The sequence below is a fragment of the Phodopus roborovskii genome, unplaced genomic scaffold (genome assembly GCF_943737965.1).
Source record: "Phodopus roborovskii unplaced genomic scaffold, PHOROB, whole genome shotgun sequence".
Lineage (NCBI taxonomy): Eukaryota > Metazoa > Chordata > Mammalia > Rodentia > Cricetidae > Phodopus > Phodopus roborovskii.
Genome location: NW_026125018.1, coordinates 15,373 through 23,058, shown reverse-complemented (window position 1 = coordinate 23,058; position 7,686 = coordinate 15,373).

Genomic DNA, 7,686 nt, shown 5'->3' with positions numbered 1-7,686 from the left:
CCAGGGATTGTCTGCTTCCCCTCCCAACACGCACACCCTTGGATTATAGGTGTGTGCTTTTATCTCTGTCTGTCTATCTACCTAACTATCTATCCATCCATCTATCCATTCATCTGAGACAAGTCTCACTGTGTAGCCCTGGCTAGTCTGGGACTCTCTATGTAGACCAGGCTGGCCTTGAACTCACAGAGATGCTCCTGCCCCGGCCTCCCTGAGTACTGAGATTAAAAGAATACACTACCACACCTGACTGTGCCTGGCTTTTTATGTGGGTACTGAGAATCCAAAATCAGGTGCTTTTCACCCCCCATTTGATTGTTATCAGTCTTGTTTGAATATTTACACATAGACCACAATAGCTATTGTCCTACAGTGACAGGACCCAGTGGCTACACCAGGGACAAGGTGGCTTGTGGTTTAACCACACACCCCTGCATTTGCTTTCTGGCTTTTTCAGCCCAGTTTTCAGACTTCTGTTCAAGGATAACAAAAGTGCCACAGTACAATGCATCCTGTGCAGCTCTGGGTCCTGTCATGGGTTTAAACCCAAGACTAAATACTTAAAATACCTTACTAAACAGTTGGAAATTTTATTATCCAAGTGTTATTTCAGCATTCAAGTTTGTACCAGGCCTGGTGACATGGGAAATCTGAGTTAGGGAGAGTAGGAGAGAGTGGTGGTGAGTTCAAGGTCAGTATGGACTACATAGTGAGTGTGATGGTTTGAATGAAAACGACCCTATAGGCTCATAGGGAGTGGCACTATGAGAAGATGTGGCCTTGTTGGAGGAAGTTGTCACTGTGGGGGGTGGCTTTGAGGTTCAAATGCTTAAGCCAGGCCCAATGTCACTCTCTTCCTGCTGTCAGATCTGGATATAGCTCCTTTTCCAGCATCATATCTGCCTGCATACCACCACAATGGACTAGAGCTCTGAAATGAGAAGGCAGAGGCTTGCAGATCTCTGAGTCCAAGGCCAGTTCCATAACAGCTGAGCTTTGGCAATGAAGGAAATTATCAAAAACAGAAAGCTGGTGAAGATGTGTTTGAACAAGGGGCCGTGTCCCAGCCCCAGCAAGAAGCAGAATTTGGCAGCTTCGGCCATGTGGTTCTGGCCTTAGAATTAAGGATACAAAAAGGGGTTATGGAATCTTCTACTATAGCTAAGAAAAGCTGCTGAGGCCAGGCATGTGTCCCTGCATGGAGGCCTAGAGAGCTATTGTGTGAAGCTGTGAAGCCCAAATTGTGTTGGAGACCCCAGGATGCTGGAGATGATGGAGTTGGGTTTCTTGCCAAAGACAGCTGCTAATAGGAGGGGAACCAGCCCAAGAGAAAGAGGAGTGTGTTGCAGTCAACCAAGCTGAAAGGAGTGCGAGATCTGAAGAGCGTTTTCACATCAGACATGAAGATGCTGAGTTGGAGTTTGCCCAGCTGTTTTCAGACTTGCTTTGGTCCAGCATCTCCTCCTTATGCTCCCTTTCCTTCCTTTTGGAATGGTAATGTATATCCTGCGCCATTGAATGTTGGGAGGATGTGAGCTGCTTTTCATTTTGATTTTATAGGGGATTACTGTTGAGGTTGCATGAATCTCAGAAGAGACTTTGGACTTTTAAACATTGTTGAGACTGTGATAGACTATGGGGACTTTTGAATTATAAAAACTATGGGGATGTTTTGCATTATAATATTACTACCAATCTGTGGGGGCCAGGGAGTGGAATGTGGTGGTTTAAATGAGTCAATAGGCTCACTGGGACTGGCGCTGTCATTGGAGGAAGTGTGTGGGCTTTGGGTTTCAGATGCTCAAGCCAGGCCCAGTGACACTCTCTTCCTGCTGCCTTCAGATCCAGATGTAGAACTCCCAGCACCATGTCTGCCTGCATGCCACCATGTTTCCCACCATTATAACAATGAACTAAACATCCAAACTCTAAGTCAGTCCCTAATTAAATGTTTTCCTTTGTAAGAATTACTATGGTTATGGTGTTTTTTCAAAGCAATAGAAATCCTAATGAAGACAGTGAGTTCAAGACCAGGCTTGGCTACATCAAACAGACTGCCTCAAAATTTTAAAAATGGGGCTAGGGCTGTAGCTCAGTTGGTAGATGATAATGAACTAGACCTCTGAACCTATTAGCAAGACCCAATTAAATGTTCTCCTTTATAAGAGTTGCTGTGGTCATGCTGTCTCTTCACAGCAACGGGACCCTAACTGAAACACCTGGTTCCCATCCCCAGCACTGCATAATTTAGGTGTGGTGTTGTACACCTATATTCATCTGAATATCTCAAATCAAAACAGCACTCAGCTACATGAGACCAGGTCTCTAAGGAACTAAACATCCTGATTTTTGTAATTATATTGTGTTTTATAAAAATTCTAGTTCTACAAAACATGTGAGGTCTTTAGGAGTAAAGATATAGCCTCATTAATTCAATTACACTGAAAATGTGTAGTCTGCTCTGTCTCATGGTGACTTCTTTGTTGTTGATTGAGACAGGTCTCATATAGCCCAGGCTAGCACATAATGAGCTATGTTGCTGACATTGAACTTGACCTTCTGCTCCTCTCACTTCTACCTCCCTAGTGTGGGGGTTACAGGTGTGCCACCATGCCTGGATCATGGAGTGCTGGGGCTAGAGCCCGGCGCTTTGTGCTACCCACTAAGCCACTTGTGAGTGTCCAACAGTAACCTGCTTATGGCTGACACTAGTCTAAAAAAACTTGAGTAAGAAACTGAGGTTCTCCCTTAACTGTAATGCTTAGAAAACATCCACTCAGGGAAGGCGTGCATACAGTGTGTTCTCTGAAAACAAAGGCAGGCTTTGGATGAAGCCTGTGGCTGATAGGAAAATGAAGTGGCCAGGGATTGGGGTGGGAAGAGTGTAGCTCAATGGTAGAGAGCTTGGCTAGCATGCACAAGGCCAGGAAGTTATAGGCAAGTCAAAGGGGAAGGCAACAAGGACAGTAGGAGGGAAGGAGAGGGATGGGGGGGGGGGAAGGGGGAGGTACTGGCTAGGTGGCTGGCCTAATCGTTCACTCCTTACCAAGTAGCTGATCTATACTGGACCCTGTGCCAAGAGTCAGTGTTCCCTGTAGGACCTCCTTATTTGGGGCCTCAGAGACAGACAAGGACACGAACAGTGACAATGCAGAGGCAGCCTGTAGCTACGGTCTAACAAGCCATCCTATCTACCCAGGCCTCCTTGTAATGCATACAGGGTGGGGTGGTGGAGTTGGCTCTGCTCAAGGGCCAGGGCATCTGCTGCAGCTGGTGGGGCACACCAGGTTCGGGGAGTGTCAGGCATCAGGCGCCAAGATGGGGGAGACCTCCCAGCTCCAGAGGGTCCCCTGGGCCACTCTGGAATGTAAACATTGGATATTTGGGAAAGTCAAAGCCTGAGTTTTGGGGGTGGCCCACTGAGGGCCTCTGACAGACAAGGGTGTACACACACCCAACAGCCCAGGCTGTACAGATCTGCCTCTGGCAGTGGCTGTAGCAGACACTGAGCGGGGACAGCAGTCCAGGAGGGAGGGGAGGGTGGTGCCCACCCCACAGCAGCAGCTCTTTGCTGGAAGCAAGGAGAGAGCTGGCATGGGAGCATCTAGTTCAGCACTACCCTGGGTGAGAGGGTTAGAGGCCCCAAATGTGAGCAGTGTGGTCACAGTCACCAGGGCACTGGGTCATGGGTCTCAGCGCAGGGTCCACCAAGCTCTGGCACCAGGAACTAGTTTCTTGTTCTACGCCCTTTACCTCAGTTTCCCTATAAAGGACTAGAACTGGCTCTGGACTATGTGTCTTCCAAGGCATAGCAGGAGCCCTGTGGGGTGTGGGCAGCGGGACTTGCTTGGGCCCCCAACCTCCTCCCAGGAGCCCTCCACTAGCCTTTCCACCCGTCACTTATATGCGGGGCCATGGCCTCTGCAGTTGAGGCTGTTCTGTGTACCCAAGGGTGTTCAGCAGCTTTCCTCTCCTAGCTTAGCAACCAGAAATTTCCCCATAGGGTATACCTTTAACAAGTGGGGACTGAGTTCAAGAAGGGGAGCTGGTAACCCACACTCCCCTTAACAGGAAAGCGTCCCAAGCCCCAAGCCAGTTCCACTATGACCAGTGGCTGGCTGGGGATAGAGAAAGTGTGTGTGTGTGTGTGTGTGTGTGTGTGTGTGCGCGTGTGTGCGTGTGTGTGAGCATGTGTGTACTCATGCATGCTGCTCCAGAGGCTAGGGAATTTTTAAGAACTTGGTAAAGCCACTCTGCCTCTCTGAGCTTCCCCGTTCTGTTATATCAGTGGATTGTGATGGTTTGGGGATCCATCATGTCTCATTGAGGCCCAGCAGTATCCAGATGCCAGTTCCCCTCCTCCTAGGCAGCCCCAGAGCCATCAAGAGTTCTTACCTTCTTACCTGTTGGCATGGTTCTGGCCATGGACATGGAAGAATAGAATATCTTGGTCCAGGAGTTCTCGGAATAGTAACTGAGGTAGGGAAGGGAGAGAGAAAAGACATATACTGTTGGGGTGCTGAGGGCCCTAGATATCAGTAGAGATTGCTATGTGACTCTCAGCCCCAGAGCAAGCTTGCAGGCCCTGGCTCCTGGCTTCCCTGGACACAGGACGTATGGGCAGGGCACAGAACCAGACGGACTGGGGAAAGGAGAGTCTGGTATTCTCAGTTGTGGGGCACCAGGAGCTGCCTCACCCTTCTCAGCAGAGTTGTGGAACAGATAGCAATGGCTGGAGGTGAGTGTTGACACTGGGACAAGGCACAGAGGCAGGGAAGAAACATTGCCAGGGTGCAGCCCCATGCAGTGGGGGCCACAGAAACACAGGGTTGAGTCCCCACTCCCCTGCCTGCTTGCCACATGAACTTGAGCAAGTCACTCAAACCTCATGTGTGACCCACATTTTCACAGCCCCGGTGTCCCAGCATCCGCCAGCTAACAGCATGGATCTGTTCGAACCCCACCTGTCCTCAGCTATTTATGGAAATGAGGTAAACGATTCCCTACTGTGTGTCAGAAGTTGAGGTCATGCTAGGAGAGAATCACAGCTTAGGTCTGAGCCCAGAGGGGATGGCCAGTGCCTCGAAGCCCAAGCCTTGATTTCTTCATCTGTAAAATGGTTGCAGCCCACCCACCTCAAGGCAGCACCCAGGTGACATCACACCCAGAGGAGCTGGAGGCAGGAGTGCACTGGGGTTAGGAAACACTCATGTTTTTCTTGCATCATCCCATAGTCAATCACACTCATCCGCTATGCTTACAGTAAGGAGAGGGGATGCGGATCTTATGCTTGGGGGCTCCTGGCTGCCATGACAGCTAACACTGAACAGGAAGTGTCATTGTGGGCTGGATCAGCTAGGCATAGAGAGCTATGAGGGAAGGGGGCGGCTCTCTGGGGCTAGGATCTAGTATAATCCCCAGCAAGCCCAATGTCTTCTCATGAGTGATCTCAGGCCCCATGAGAGCAAATCCCCCATTATGCCAAAGATGGAAACATTTCAGGTCAGAGAAAAATGATCTAGATGCTAGATCCAGGGTCTGTAGTCCAGAGCCAGGGCCTGCATCTATCTGGAGGACAGAGGAAGGCAGAATGTAAAGTCAGACTCTGGAATCAGACTGGCTGAGTTCAAGGCCTGGCTTCATTATGAGCCGGCTGTGTGGCCAGTGATTCCACCTCTCTGAGCTGCAGAAGGAATGGAAGGAGCCAGAAGAAAAGCATGAAGGGAGGAGGGGGCAGTGCTCTGAGGCTCTGATGGTTAGTACTGGCTGTGAATTTGACGGGATCTAGCATTACCAAAGAGCTCAGTCTCTGCACATGGCCCTGAGGAACTTTGTGGAACTGGTAACTGAGGTGGGAAGATCCATCCAGAATGCAGGTAGCAGAATCCCACGGGCTGGGGTCCACCCCACCCCCAGACCAAATAAAAGGGAGAAAGTGACACGTCTCATTCTGCTTCCAGACTGGGTTTGGGACTCATGCGCGAGACTGCTGCTTTTACTTTCCCATGACAATGAAGTGTAAGCCACGGGCAGTCTTCCTCTTTTAAGCTGCTCCTATCACTCTCACAGTGGCTCTTCCAGAGCTGACTTCCAGCGAATGAGAGAGCTGTGAGTCCAGTCGGGGCACTCACACATGGCAGTAAGTGGGGTCACTGCTGGCTCCTACATTCCCCTTCTAATTATGGGTTGGACTGTGTCTCCACTCTACAATCTTACCTCTCATACCTGTGAGTATGACCTCAGAAAATGGACTTTACAGGTGTGACCAAAGAAAACAAGGGGACAATGGAGGTTTTGGGATCCCAAACCAATCCTGGTGTCCTTGTAGGAGAACAGATAAACACAGAAGGGAGGTGGTCCCTTGCAGACAGAGGACGGGCTGGAATGATCTGTGTAGGTAGGGCACATCCTGCCAGCAGAAGTCCTTGGGACTGCTGGAGGGAGACCAGACCACCTGTATTGTGATCTTAGATGCCTTTTTTAGAATTCAGAGTAAAACTGCAGCTTCTAGCCCCCTGCTAGAAACCTCTAAAGGGAAGCCTGCAAAGGATCAGGTTATCTTGGTCAGTCCTAGAGCCCAGAGCCCCTAGGCCTGCCTGAGTCAAGGCTGAGACGAGATCTGGGCCCAGGGATGCTGCCCTCTGAATCTAAGCTCACCCTGTATCTGTAGTTCAGCATGCAGGTTGTCCTCATCCAGAAGCCCAGCCAGGAGCCTGATTTGCAATAGGATCTCACTGTCATATTGGCTATGGCCCCATAGCTCCAGATGGCCATCATGGGCCCAGTAGTCTACAGAGCAGTTGATGGATATAGGGCCTGTTGAGATATATGTGGAGTGCTCAAAGCTGGTGACACCATCATAAACCACAGAGACCTTTGAGGACATGGTAAGGACAGACCATCCCAAGCTGGCCACACCCCCAGAGCTCCTAGGATTTCAGGACCAAGGCATGAAAAGAGCAGGCCTGAAGTCATACAGGTTCCCATCAGTGAAGTAGGGTGCAGAGTTTCCAGGGAGGGACCCAAGGACAACAGCCAGAGGGAGCCTCACATTCACACTTCTAAAAACTCAGTCTCAGAAAATGTTTAGCCGTGGGTGCATGATGAGCTTGGATAGAGTGGTGTCACTCACAGCAGAGTGCCCCCTGGAGGCCCATCCCCACTGGGTACTACCATGTACCTGTCCCCAAAGTGCCGCCCCAGCTTCTGAGGCCCCAAGGTGTGACCTGCTCTGCTGGAATGTCCCCATCCTGGGCTGCCCTCCAGGCCTCTGCAACCTCCTTCAGGGGACCTATGGTCAGGTAAAATGGCTATGCAAAGACAGAGGTAGCTCTGTTTCCTACCCCTCATGTGTCCCTCAGAGCCACATCCAGTGGGACAAGCCTGTACAGCCACTGAAGCCTGGGCAGGCCTGTAACCAGTTTCCCTGGAGAGCTCTCACAAGGTTGGAAGGCAGTCCTAACTATGGGCCCTGTGTGCAGTTCATCCTCGCATGGGTCCTGGAGCTGGGACAGGGCAGACACCATTCTAAACTCAGCACATTGGTCTGTAAGAAATCAATTCCTCATCTGTACCCAGCCAGGGGTAGCTCAGAAATAGCAGAGCCCTGGAGTCTACCTGACACATGATAATTAGAGTGCTCACTACCCTGGCTGCCATGGCAGAGGCTGGTAAGAAGCTCTTAGG